At 44.8% G+C, this 15,076-nt stretch overlaps 1 protein-coding gene across 1 annotated transcript in view; it reads left to right on the top strand.

The window, feature by feature from the left end:
* The window catches only part of LOC140198402 (glypican-5-like), a 952,742-nt gene that overhangs the window by 512,290 nt on the left and 425,376 nt on the right, over positions 1 to 15,076 (top strand). The window lies entirely within an intron of this gene.

Genomic DNA, 15,076 nt, shown 5'->3' with positions numbered 1-15,076 from the left:
TGAAGCCCTGCCCCCTGCACCAGTCTCTCAGCCAGGCATTCATCTGCCTGATCCGACTACTCTTTTCCTCGCTAGCACGTGGCACAGGTAGCAATCCCGAGATTACTACCCTGGAGGTCCTGCTTCTCAGCTTCCTCCCTAACTCCTGGAAATCTCTCTTCAGGACCTCCTCCTTTGTCCTATCTATGTCATTGGTACCAACATGTACCAAGACAACTGGCTGCTCACCCTCCTCCTTTAGAATATTCAGGACCCAATCCGAGACATCCCATACCCTGGCACCTGGGAGGCAACACACCATGCGGGTATCTCTGTCAGGCTCACAGAATCTCCTGTCTGTTCCCCTGACTATGGAATCTCCTACGACTACTGCATTTCTCTTCACCCTCCTTCTCTCCTGCACAACAGCGCCAGGCTCAGTGCCAGAGACCCGGTCACCGTGGGCGTCCCCCGTCAGGTCATCCCCCTCAACAGCATCCAGAACAAGATATTTGTTGCTGAGGGGGACAGCCACAGGGGTGCTCTCCACTATCCGGGCATTTCCCTTCCGTCTCTTGACAGTGACCCAGTGTTCTGACTCCTGTAGCCTAGGGATGACTACTGACTCCTGTAGCCTAGGGATGACTACCTCCCTGTAGCTCCTGTCTACCACCTCTTCACTTTCCCTGATAAGCACTAGGTCATCAAGCTGCAGCTGCAGATCCCTAACATGGTCTCTGAGGAGCTGCAACTCGGTGCACCTGGCGCAGATGTGGCCATCAGGGAGGCTGGAAGTCTCCCAGGATTCCCACATCTGACACCCTGAACAAAGCACTAACCCTGCAGGCATGCTATCTAATTCTACACAAATGAAACAGGAAAAATAAGTCTACTCACCCACTTACCTCGCCAAACAGACAAACTTTTTAAACTGTTAGCTGTGAGAACCCTGCTGTTCCTGTCTGTCCGAGCCGATTCGCGAAAGGGGTGGGGGGGGGGGGAGAGAAAAAAGAGTTGGCGCTTCGCTCTCGCCTCTTCTCGTTTATCGCCGAAGCCCATTGAAGCCAAAGCCCTACACTCTGCTACCACTCACTCCGCTGCCCACTGTATAGGGTGGTCATTTAGACCCTGCCATAGTCTACTGGCATCCATGAGATCATGGCTGATATGATTGCAACCAGAAACATCAACCCTGATTCTACTTCACAAATCCTGCCTGACCTCTGGACTATTTTCTGTTTTTATTTTAGCTTGTAGCTCTGTGTGGTCCCAAAGTCTAATAAACCTCTCTTTCGCCTAAGCATGACTTGGTCCCTCCCCCATCAATATCACCTTTCTTTCTTCTCTTTCCTCCTCTTCCCCCTTCCCCTTTCTCTCTTGCATGCTCATCACTCTCTTTTTCTCCTCATTCACTTGTACTGACTCCCCCATCTCTGAAGCTAACCCTCTTCGTCCGGTCAAGAGCTATTATTAATATATGGATGAATTATGAGGTCAAGTCCCTTTTAAAGACTAGAGCTGCGGCTTTTAGGTCCGGGGATACCAGTCGCTACACGGAAACCAAGCAAGAACTCCGGAAAGCCATTAAGGGCGCCAGGAGGCAATATCGAGCCAAGTTGGAAGCCCAGGCTAACCAAAGGGATGCTAGTAGACTATGGCAGGGTCTAAATGAGATCACTGGGCGCAAAGAAAAGGCTGGGAATGTCAAAAACTGTGGCACTTCTCTTCCTGACGAACATAACGTATTCTACGCAAGATTTGAACAGAAGAGGAGCGTCACGCTCCCTCTGGATGAACCGGACCTGGTGGCATCGAGATTCATCGTTACCGAGGAGGACGTTAGAAGATAAATCCAAGGAAGGCGACGGGCCCAGATGGCGTCCCAGGATGGGTTCTCCAGGCCTGTGCAAGTGAGCTAGCTGGAGTGTTTGCTGACATCTTCAGCTGCTCCTTGCTTCAGTCTAAGATCCCCTCGTGTTTTAAGAAGGCAATAATAATCCCAGTGCCGAAAAAGAGCAAGGTGGCATGCCTGAATGACTATCGACCTGTGGCTCTGACATCAATTGCTATGAAGTGCTTCGAGAGATTGGTTATGGCACACATCAACCACAGCCTACCGGTCAACCTCGACGCTTTGCAATTCGCCTACCGGAACAACAGGTCAACGGCAGATGCCATCTCTCTGGCCCTACATTCCTCCTTAGAACACCTGGAGAATAAAGACGCATACGTAAGGCCCCTTTTCATTGACTACAGCTCTGTCTTTAATACCATCATTCCAAATAAACTGATTCCTAAGCTCCGGAACCTGGGCCTTAGCACTCAGATCTGCAGCTGGATCTTCAATTTCCTCACAGACAGGACCCAGGCTGTAAAAATAGGGGACAAGCTCTCCTCTACAATCACTCTGAGCACCGGTGCCCCACAAGGCTGTGTACTCAGCCCCCTGCTGTACTCACTGTACACCCATGATTGTGTAGCCAAGTTTCCATCGAACTCAATATATAAGTTTGCTGATGACACAACAATTGTAGGCAGTATCTTGGGTAATGACGAGTTTGAGTACAGAGAGGAAATTAAGAACCTGGTGGCATGGTGCGAAGACAATAACCTATCCCTCAACATCAGCAAGATGAAGGAATTGGTTGTTGACTTCAGAAGGAGTAGCGGACCGCACGACCCAAATTACATCGGTGGTGCACAAGTGGAACAGGTCAAAAGCTTTAAGTTCCTCGGGGTGAATATCACAGATGACCTGACTTGGTCCAACCAAGCAGAGTTCACTGCCAAGAAGGCCCACCAGCGTCTTTACTTCCTGAGAAAACTAAAGAAATTTGACCTGTCCCCTATAACCCTCACTAATTTTTATAGGTGCACCGTAGAAAGCATTCTTCTATGGTGTATCACAACCTGGTATGGAAGTTGTCCTGTCCAAGACCGAAAGAAGCTGCGGAAAATCATGAGCATGGCGCAGCACATCACACAAACCTATCTTCCGTCCTTGGACTCACTTTACACTGCACACTGTCAGAGCAGTGCTGCCAGGATAATCAAGGACACGACCCACCCAGCCAACACACTTTTCGTCCCTCTTCCCTCCGGGAGAAGGTTCAGCAGCTTGAAGACTCGTACGGTCAGATTTGGGAACAGCTTCTTTCCAACTGTGATAAGACTGCTGAACGGATCCTGACCCGGATCTGGGCTGTACCCTCCAAATATCCGGACCTGCCTCTCAGTTTTTTTGCACGACCTTACTTCCCATTTTTCTATTTTCTATTTATGATTTATAATTTACATTTTTAATATTTACTAATTTTAACTATTTTTAATATTTTTAATATTTAATATTTGTAATCCAGGGAGTGTGAAACGCAGAATCAAATATCACTGTGATGATTGTATGTTCTAGTACCAATTGTTTGGTGACAACAAAGTATAAAGTATGAAGTATATATGGAGTAACTGGAGAGCCAGCCATTGATAAATCTCAAACCTAGAATAATGTTGAATATTCTTACTTGGTCCTTCTGGTTCTTGCTCCCTTCCCTGAGCTCCTCTCTCCTCTCACATGGCAAGTTTACATCCATGAAAATCTATTTTTGTGAAAGTACAGCACAGAGCACAGCTAAGGTCACTGATAGGTGAAGAATACAGCAGATGCTCAAGAAGGAAATGCGACTCAGACAAAAGTCTTAATATATGTAATCAGTGCCCTGTTTTGTTAATGAAATCCTTATGGATTGTAAACCTCCAACAGAGTAGGTTAATATTTGGAACTTTTAAAGTTTGACCTACCTCCCGCATCTAAATCCCATATGGTTAGCTGAAAAAAAATTAAGACTGCAACTATATTAAGTTATGCCCTTTTTAAATGTGTAAACTCAAGGAAGTTCAAACTGTATTTTTTTCTGAAAAAATACAATATTACAAAGATATTAACACACTGGAGACAGTAATTTTTAACCAGCAAGCCATTAATGTGTCTTAAGGTAAAAATAAATGACTTCAGGCGTCAGCCACAGCAGGCAATGAAAGAGCTGAAGAAGTTGAATTAAAATATGGCTTCTGAAAGCAGGAAGTGAGATGTTGAGACAAGAGTTTGACGTTATAATTCCAATGCACTTGAGCAAATAGGATTTATTTCATAAATACTTAAAAATCATTACTGGAAATCAATTAATTGTTAAAAGTCACTGCAATTAGTATCTTTTAAATATATTCCAGTGGTTTTTGTCTGAAAAGGTTTTTTCCAATTTTATCTGTCCATTACCTTCGTTTAGTACCACTTTCAGTATAAATCATTCTTTCCAGTGGTCATTCCCTTCAGTTGATTAATTCTTCCGCAAATGTCTTTGCACTATTTTATACATTAAATCATCTCAATGCATGAAATTTTACTACTTAATCATTACTGTACATTCACAATTTCAATGGACTGAGGTGTGGAGATGAGTAATCACAACAGTCAATATTCATGTTAGTGTTTAGTGCTCATGCAAAAATAATCACTCTGCTACCACCCTCCTCCACCTCCACCACCAACTTACCATCTCTGAACATTGATGTCAAATCTTCCATCAGAGTAACATGAAGTAACATGAAAATAGAAGAAAATCTATCCCTTTAAGTAGATCTGACTCATTGTACTGGTTGAAAGAAAATCATGGCCTACAAATCCAATCACATCCTTTTTTTCTGTGTTAAGTGACTGCAAGTTATCCCTTTTCATAGTGAAATAGAATATCTCAATATATTTTGTGGTCACGTTGATCCTCTCAAGAAATATGACAGTCACTTCCTGGAACAATGTGCACTTAAATAGATGGTGTGTCTCGGTAACAAACGTTACTTGAATGACATCATTGAACATGCAGATTTATGTTCTAGCCTCTCCAGGTGAAACTCAATACTGTTATTCTAAAAAGCACCCATCTTTTGTCATTCAGAGTCCAGCTTTCTCGAAAGCTGCTCCTTTTGTAGCTCAGTGATTCAAAGAGACACTCGTGCTGTCAACTGCAGCTACTGAACTTTATTCAGTACAGAATGTGCTCCTTGGTTATCCACTGACCTGCTGGTGCTTGTGCAATGCTACCACTGGTAGACCTGGAAGAATTTGATTTGGACCACAAGTGCCAAAAGGATATATATAATGAATTCCTGAGGCTGACCCATAGCGAAGCGGCCAGTGCGTGAGTGGGCCAGTGAAGGAGTGGAGCTTTGAGGCTTTAGCTCGAGAGATTCTGGCTATTTTGGCAGTGGTTCTGCGCAATCAAGTCAATCAAGATTTGAATAGATCAGCAGAAAGCCGTTGATTAGACAATCAAGATTTGAATAGCTCAGACTCAGCAGAATGCAGCTGATTGGGCAGTCGAGGTCAGGTGACCAAACATCTTGAAAAGCTCAAACAGATAAATAGAGGGATAGCTCAAATGAAGCGGCCTGTGGAAAGCAGCTAGTGAGTGAGTGGGCCAGTGAATGAGTGGAGCTTTGAGGCTTTGACAAGAAGAGGCGGAGGACAAGCTTGCTCGCAGTTAGTCTTTACAATGTCTCCTGAGATGGTGATGTACCTCTCATGTGAGATGTGGCAGCCTTGGGGGAACTCCCCTCTCCCACAGAGTCACATCTGCCAGAAGTGCATACGGCTGGGCGATCTGGAAGACTGTGTAAGGAATCTGGAGCAGCAGCTGGATGACCTTCGACTCATAAGGGAGAATGAAGCAGTCATAGATGAGAGCTACAGGTAGGTAGTCACACCTAGGCTGTCAGAAGCAGGTCGTTGGGTGACAGTCAGAGGGGGAAAAGCGAAGGTGAGCAGACAGGTAGTGCAGAGCACCCCTGTGGCCATTCCCCTGAATAATAAGTTTACCGTCCTGGAGACTGTTGGTGGGGACGACCGACCAGGTGTAAGCCACGGTGGCAGGGCCTCCGGCACTGAGTCTGACCCTGTGGTGCAGAAGGGTGGGACGGAGAAGAGGAGAGCTGTCGTCATTGGAGACTCTATAGTCAGGGGAGCAGACAGGAGATTTTGTGGACATGAGAAGGACACCTGCATGGTTTGTTGCCTCCCGTGTGCCAGGGTCCAGGATGTCTCTGACCGGGTGCACGACATCCTGGTACGAGAGAGAAAGCAACCAGAAGTCGTGATACATGTTGGGACCAACAACATAGGCAGGAAGAGGGATGAGGTCCTGAAGTGTGAGTTTCGGGAACTAGGCAGAAGGCTGAAGAACAGGACCTCAAGGGTGGCGTTCTCAGGATTGCTGCCAGTGCTACGTGACAGTGATGGTAAGAATTGGAGGAGATGGCAGTTGAATGCGTGGCTGAGGAGTTGGTGCAGAGAGCAGGGTTATAGATTTTTAGATCATTGGGATCTCTTCTGGGGAAGATGGGACCTGTACAGATTGGATGGGTTGCACCTGAACTCGAGGGGGAGCAATATCCTTGCAGGTAGGTTCGCTAGCATGGTTCGGGAGGGTTTAAACTAATTTGCGAGGGGGATGGGACCCAGAGCGATAGAACAGTGAAAGAAGTGCATGGAGTAAAGCCAGATCTAACATACAGAGAGGCTTTGAGGAAAGAGAAGCAGAATAAATGGTGTAAAGACAGTAAGGTAGAAGGGCTGAAATGTGTGTACCTCAATGCAAGAAGCATCAGGAACAAAGGTGATGGACTGAGAGCTTGGATACATACATGGAATTATGATGTAGTGGCCATTACAGAGACTTGGCTGGCACCAGGGCAGGGATGGATTCTCAATATTCCTGGATTTCAGTGCTTTAAAAGGGATAGAGAGGGTGGAAAAAGGGGAGGAGGGGTGGCATTACTGGTCAGGGATACTATTACAGCTACAGAAAGGGTGGGTAATGTAGCCGGATCCTCTTTTGAGTCAATATGGGTGGAAGTCAGGAACAGGAAGGGAGCAGTTACTCTATTGGGGGTATTCTATAGGCCCCCTGGTAGCAGCAGAGATACAGAGGAGCAAACTGGAAGGCAGATTTTGGAAAGGTGCCAAAATAACAGGGTTGTTATCATGGGTGACTTTAACTTCCCTAATATTGATTGGCACCTGATAAGTCCTAAGGGTTTAGATGGGGCAGAGTTTGTTAAGTGTGTCCAGGACGGATTCCTGTCACAGTATGTGGACAGGCCGACCGGGGGAATGCCATACTAGATCTAGTACTAGGTAATGAACCAGGTCAGGTCACAGATCTCTCAGTGGGTGAGCATCTGGGGGACAGTGACCACCGCTCCCTGGCCTTTAGCATTATCATGGAAAAGGATAGAATCAGAGAGGACAGGAAAATTTTTAATTGGGGAAAGGCAGATTATGAGGCTATAAGGCTAGAACTTGCGGGTGTGAATTGGGATGATGTTTTTGCAGGGAAATGTACTATGGACATGTGGTCGATGTTTAGAGAACTCTTGCGGGATGTTAGGGATAAATTTGCCCCCGTGAGGAAGATAAAGAATGGTAGGGTGAAGGAACCATGGGTGACAAGTGAGGTGGAAAATCTAGTCAGGTGGAAGAAGGCAGCATGCATGAGGTTTAGGAAGCAAGGATCAGATGGGTCTATTGAGGAATATAGGGAAGCAAGAAAGGAGCTTAAGAAGGGGCTGAGAAGACCAAGAAGGGGGCATGAGAAGGCCTTGGCGAGTAGGGTAAAGGAAAACCCCAAGGCATTCTTCAATTATGTGAAGAAAAAAAGGATGACAGGAGTGAAGGTAGGACCGATTAGAGATAAAGGTGGGAAGATGTGCCTGGAGGCTGTGGAAGTGAGCGAGGTCCTCAATGAATACTTCTCTTTGGTATTCACCAATGAGAGGGAACTTGATGATGGTGAGGACAATATGAGTGAGGTTAATGTTCTGGAGCATGTTGATATTGAGGGAGAAGAGGTGTTGGAGTTGTTAAAATACATTAGGACAGATAAGTCCCCGGGGCCTGACGGAATATTCCCCAGGCTGCTCCACGAGACGAGGGAAGAGATTGCTGAGCCTCTGGCTAGGATCTTTATGTCCTCGTTGTCCACAGGAATGGTACCGGAGGATTGGAGGGAGGGGAATGTTGTCCTCTTGTTCAAAAAAAGTAGTAGGGGTAGTCCAGGTAATTATAGACCAGTGAGCCTTATGTCTGTAGTTGGAAAGCTGTTAGTAAAGATTCTTAGAGATAGGATCTATAGTCATTTAGAGAATCATGGTCTGATCAGGGACAGTCAGCATGGCTTTGTGAAGGGCAGATCATGTCTAACAAGCCTGATAGAGTTCTTTGAGGAGGTGACTAGGCATATGGATGAGGGTAGTGCAGTGGATGTGATCTATATGGATTTTAGTAAGGCATTTGACAAGGTTCCACACGGTAGGCTTATTCAGAAAGTTAGAAGGCATGGGATCCAGGGAAGTTTGGCCAGGTGGATTCAGAATTGGCTTGCCTGCAGAAGGCAGAGGGTGGTGGTGGAGGGAGTACATTCAGATTGGGGGATTGTGACTAGTGGTGTCCCACAAGGATCTGTTCTGGGACCTCTACTTTTTGTGATTTTTATTAACGACCTGGATGTGGGGGTAGAAGGGTGGGTTGGCAAGTTTGCAGACAACACAAAGGTTAGTGGTGTTGTAGATAGTGTAGAGGGTTGTCAAAGATTGCAGAGAGACATTGATAGGATGCAGGATTGGGCTGAGAAGTGGGAGATGGAGTTCAACCCGGAGAAGTGTGAGGTGGTACACTTTGGAAGGACAAACTCCAAGGCAGAGTACAAAGTAAATGGCAGGATACTTGGTAGTGTGGAGGAGCAGAGGGATCTCGGGGTACATGTCCACAGATCCCTGAAAGTTGCCTCATGGGTGGATATAGTAGTTAAGAAAGCTTATGGGGTGTTAGCTTTCATAAGTCGAGGGATAGAGCTTAAGAGTCGCGATGTAATGATGCAGCTCTATAAAACTCTGGTTAGGCCACACTTGGAGTACTGTGTCCAGTTCTGGTCACCTCACCATAGGAAGGATGTGGAAGCATTGGAAAGGGTACAGAGGACATTTACCAGGGTGCTGCCTGGTTTAGAAAGTATGCATTAGATCAGAGATTAAGGGAGCTCGGGCTTTACCCTTTGGAGAGAAGGAGGATGAGAGGAGACATGATAGAGGTGTATAAGATAATAAGAGGATTAGATAGAGTGGATAGTCAGCGCCTCTTCCCCAGGGCACCACTGCTCAATACAGAGGACGTGGCTTTAAGGTAAGGGGTGGGAAGTTCAAGGGGGATATTAGAGGAAGGTTTTTTACTCAGAGAGTGGTTGGTGCGTGGAATGCACTGCCTGAGTCAGTGGTGGAGGCAGATACACTAGTGAAGTTTAAGAGACTACTAGACAGGTATATGGAGGAATTTAAGGTGGGGGCTTATATGGGAGGCAGGGTTTGAGGGTCGACACAATATTGTGGGCCAAAGGGCCTGTACTGTGCTGTACTCTTCTATGTCTATGTCTTACTGCTGAAGCTTTTATACTGTTAGTGTATACAAATTACTATTTTGATCTATCTGAGAGGTGGTGTCAATGAAGGCTGGGGTTGACAAATTCACTGATGAAAGACCTATGTGATCATCTGTGCCCTCAGCTCTGGGCTCATTTACGTGCTGAATGCTTGCCTTTTCTGAGTTGTCTGAGTTACTGAATTGTCCAGTTCAGTATTGTTTTGTGAACTCCTCCTCTAAAAATACAGTTTATTTCCTTTCATCTTGCCTGATATTAGTAACTGGAGTTACATGCTTCCCCACGTACCGTAATCCCCTCTAAATAGTGTTCTGCCCTCTCGGTACTCATACTTAAGCTGCTACTTAGAAGGGAAGTACATATATGCATTGATGTTTTTGACATTATGACCCCTCTTTTCGTTCCTACCCTTCTTCAAGGAGATCTGGAGGTCAAGCAAATTCTTTCTTGTTAGCCTGCAATAATAAGGTCAGAAACTTATCACTTGTTCATCAACAAAGGGGCATCACATATATGGTCCCATTGTGTACAGTATCCAGCACAGATTTCAGACATGACACTCTTCCTTAGTGGCATAAGCATAAAAGGAATGCACACCAGGAAGACTGCTAACTTGTTCTGCTGACAGGAGCGCACAATGCAGTGCAGCCTTCAGCCCCCAGTTTTTGTGAAGAGGAACACTCCCTCCACCTGATCAGTCAGTCTTGTAGCTGGGAAGCCCCCCCCCCCACCCCCGACCCTCCCTCTCCATCCACCTCCTGACATACTTCTGAGCTTGCGAGCTTTGCTTTATCAGACATGGGGACATCTATCCGAGGCTTGTGTATTTTAATCAAGCATGTGTCAGTGTCTGTCAGAAAGTGCAGGTTAGGTTGGTGGCAATCTGAAAATGCAAGTGACTGAAAGCTCATTCTTTTGGAAGTAAAAGTAGCTTTCCTGTCAGTATTGTATAGGTTACAGAGTTCTCATTTTTACGTGTCTTGTCAATTCTTCCTGGACTTTTCTGTATTCTTTCTATGTTCTGTGTTTTAACTTTTGTTCTTGGATCACTCTCTGAGAGGCATGTCTGTCTGCGGTCCTGTTTGTCCTCCAGGATTCTCTCCTGCAACAGATCTCTCTGTTGTAGATGTTCTCCACCAGAATCTCTATATCTCTGTCTTGGACTTTGGAGCACCTCTTCTCTCTTCTCCTGCCAAATTTTTGCACTAAAAAACTTTATGCAGAAAAGTTGTGTGTGTATATTTCTCTTTAGGTTTTAGTTATATGACTGAGGACCAGCAGCTGCTTTAAATTAATCTACATTGACTTGATAGGATGTTCTGTTTGCCATAAGGTAGCATTAGTGATTAAATACACCAAGATTACCATTCAGGACTGTGATTTTTTTTTTGTGTAACCTCTGAGAATAGTTTTAAATTTGCTGATTTTGGAGCAAGTTAATTCTGAGGCTCCTTACTTAAATACAGGAGCAGACCTTAAGTGTATACGTGAGTGTAGAAAATTTATTATTTCTTAACATTTGGAAGTATTGTGTATATTTTTGCCTGTAAATGTACAAACATAACAGCAGTGAGATTAACTCTTTTTTTGATCTTTTACACCTGCCCAAGCACATTGTCGTACATCAGCCATTCTGTGTATAGAGAGGCTGCTAGATAACTTGGATTTATTATCCTTTGGCTAATAGATTGGCAGCTGTGGGTAGACATTGATTGCACATGAATGAATAGTTCATGTTTGCTCTCATCAGAAAGCATTTTCACACATTGTACCTTTTAAAGCAATGACAGAATTTACAGTTAGTTTAAGTAAAGCATCTTGCCTGTGATATTATTGACAGTTTAATCGGCATGTATTGATTTTGCGTAATGGGATACAATAAGAGGAAGTGGCTGCTCAAAGTGTGCATCCTTTCTGGTGAATTCGTCATTAATTAATAGCTTCACCCTCAGGGATGAAGTGATACTTAGCTCGGATAATACATCTTTGATGGGGACGGTAATTAATCCTGATAGCAAGCTTTTACTGGATTAATGCAGAACCAATGAAGTGAAATATAATACACTTTTCCGGTATTTAGTACTTTGGGCAAGGAAAATAAATAAGTATTTTAGTTTGACTTTGCAGGTCAATTTTTAATAATGTTAGAACAAAGATTAATCAAATTCAGTTACTCGGATATTAAATAAAACCTAGACTACTTTGTGGCCAAGTCCTGCAGGTGTAAACCAGATGATTACAGTGGGAACATTCTTTCCCTTGTTACTTGGATTATTGATGCAAAACACTTAGACTTTGAAGGAGAGCTAACTGTATTTTTAAGTGCTCAAGTGAATCTGGTTACTGCAGTTTAGTTTCATGTTCCATGAAGAATTGTACTTTAAAACAGTTATTATTACATACCCACTCAAAAGCAAGGATATTATGGCAGCCATTGGAGACAAGTAGAGATAGGGAGAGTGATTTTCAGATGGCTTGTCAGGGATAAATGAGGTAAATGGGACAAGCAAATGGTGCAGCACAACTTTATAGTCAATTATTGATAGTTTCTGGCCAATATCACCTTTCCAAAGCTTTAATTGTGCGTGCTTGGAACATTAATGTAATTGTCAAAGAATTACACTAAAGGAAATCATTTGGTTCATTGTGTCTGTTCATCTAAATTGGATAATAGATTCACTTAATACACTATTTATAAAGTGAGGGGATGAGATCTTGCAGTTCCAGTATGAACTCAATAGAAGATTGAATAGAGTATTGAAGACTCTCAACTCGGTACACTTTAGCAATCTGTAGGAATGAAAACCCAGATGTATGTTTGGAAACATCTATTTGTGATTAAAGGGAGAATGGCGGAGTTCCTCTGAGTTGCATAAACGGGTTTATTTCTTCTACAAGAAGCCCCCCTGCCCCCAGTGATCTTGAATCTCTTATATTCTCCACAATTTACAGTCTTGTGGGAAGTGCAGCAGGAAAGGGTTGATGGTGGCTGGTTAGCTCATAGTGGACAGAGTCAGAATAAATGTGTATTTTTTCAAGCTGGAAGAATGTAACTAGTGGAGTCTTCCAAGGATATGTCACTGCCTTTTATTATTTAATATCTATATTGTTGACTTGGTGAATGGAACCATCAGCAAGGTATCCAGGTTTTGCCAATGACAGTAACATAGAATGCAGGACAAGTTGTGACAACAATGCTTGGACACTGCAAATTATGGATTGAGTAAATAGGCAAAATCTAGGCAAACGGACGTTAATGTGGGAAGTTTGAAATCATGCTGAGGATCTTACTGAAGAGAAATTGCAAATAAGTACAGAGTTCTTGTACATGAAGCACAAAGTGTTAGGAAGCAGGTGCAGCAAGTAGTCCAAATAAAAATGGTACTTATTGCCAGGAGGTTGGAGTTCAGGAATAAGGAGGCTTCTACGGGGGCTGGTATTGCCACCACTGGAATGCAGAGGTTTGGTCCACCGATCTGAGAAAGGATGTGCTGTCTTTGTGCTGGTGGCAGTCCAAAATAGATTCCCTGGCCTATTCTAGGAAAAAGAGTATTGTCTTATCATAAATGACTGAAGAAGTTAGATCCGTTTTCTTTGGAATTTGGAAGTTTAAGGAGTGACCTTACTGAGACATGCATGATCTTAAGTGAGGTTAGCAGGGTAGATGTTGAGCTGTTTCTACTACTGAGAGAGCCTCAGACAATGAGTCAGATTAGATTCGATTTTTGTCTTGTTCACCAAGATGCAATGAAATTCTCTGTTACCGTAAACCTCACAGAGCAAATAATATGCATGGAAATAATAAATACAAATAAATTGGATGTGGAGAGGATGTTTCCAACAGTGGAGGAGTGTAGGACCAGAGAGCACAGCCTGAGAATTGAGGGATGTCCATTTAGAACAGCAATGAGGAAGTTTTTTTTTTACCCAGAAGATGGTGAATCATGTGGAATTTACTGCCACAGACAGCTGCCCAGGCCAAGATATTGGGTATACAGTATTTAAGCTGGAGGCTGATAGGTTCCTGATTAATCAGGGAGTCAAACGTTATGGGGAGAAGGCAGGAGAATGGGGTTGAGAAGGATAATTAATGAGCCATGATTGAATGGCAGAGCAGACTCAATTGGTTGAATGGCCTAAATCTGCTCCTACGTCTTATGGCCTTAAAATATTTGCTGTCTAAGAGAAAAGCGTGAAAGGTAGATTTAAATACATTTTCTGCTCCTGATCAATTTTTGAATGACATGGGCTGCTGCCTTTATAGATTCCATCTGAACAAGGCCCTCCATAAGTCAGGGTCAACCATGGATATTGCATTCCTGCTTTCTATGTGACTGTCATAAGGGGGCGGCTGGGAGTGGACTCAAATGCAAGACACAGACACTAAAGTGCTAGGAACAGGACTTGACTAGAGACTAGAGTGAGGGACGTGACTGGATGCATACTAGGAGCTGGGACAAGAACACAGACTTGGGCTAGGACGTTGGCTAGGCAAGCGGGACCAGGACTAGGAGCTGGGAACTAGGAGCCTGGACTTGGACTCCGAGCCAGAGACTGGACAAGGACCCAGAACCTGGGTGTTGACTTGGGCTCGGACCCCAGAACTAGGCGAGGACATGACGTGGCTATAGGACTGGATGTGGCTTGGGTTTCTTTGAGGTTTAGGTATGAACTCCGAACCAGAGACTGGACAAGGACCCAGAACCTGGGTCTTGACTTGGGCTCGGACTCCAGGACTAGTCGAAGACATGACATGGCTAGAGGACTGGACGTGGAACTCCTGCACAGGACGAGGCACATGGATAGGATGAGGACGCAAAGCCATGGCTTGGACAGGACGAGGTTCTTGGACAGGACAAAGGAACCCCAGCACCAGGCTGGGCGAGGTACATGGACAAGACGAGAACACGAAGCCTTGACTAGGTCGAGGGAGACAGGAACACAGAGCTTTGGTCTTGGGAGACAGGAACGCAGAACTTTGGTTGAGGGAGGACAGGAACACAGAGCCTTGGTCTTGAGAGGACAGGAACACAGAGACATGGAACACAGATCCAGGGCCCCTCCTTGGGAACAGGACTTGGGGCCAGGGCTCTACACAGAGTCAGGACCCTCCTAGGGAGCAGGACATAGGGCTGGGACTCGTACACAGAACACAGAGAGACAGTTCCAACACTAGGTAGTGGCAAATGGCCGGACCTACCTAGTGAAGGCATGAACACAGAGACAGTTCAAAACAACAATAAACAGTTCCTATCTTGCACCGGCAGTTGAACTTGACAGCGGTGCAGGCGAAGGTTGCAGGCAAGGGTTAGAGGTGAGGTGAGGCGAGGCGAGGTGAGGCAAGGCAAGGCAAGGCAAGGCAAGGCAAGGCTTCAGACACTGGTTGCAGGGCAAGACTACAGGAGAAAGTGGTAGAGATGGGATTCAGGCAGGGGGTTTGGACAGGAACAATGCAGCAACTGAAGCTGAACCAAGAAGCTATTTATCTAGCTAGCCCAAAATGTGAATCAGCTGCCTCAAATAGAGCACTCAACAGAAAAAGGGAAAACCAGAAAACCTGGAATAAGGAACGATGGACCAGACCATGAACCGGAATCCGGACTTCACGGACCAGACCA

Source organism: Mobula birostris, chromosome 5 (assembly GCF_030028105.1).
Source record: "Mobula birostris isolate sMobBir1 chromosome 5, sMobBir1.hap1, whole genome shotgun sequence".
Classification (NCBI taxonomy): Eukaryota; Metazoa; Chordata; class Chondrichthyes; order Myliobatiformes; family Myliobatidae; genus Mobula; species Mobula birostris.
The sequence above is the reverse complement of the archived record's forward strand: the minus strand, read 5'-3'. Positions and strand labels throughout refer to the sequence as shown.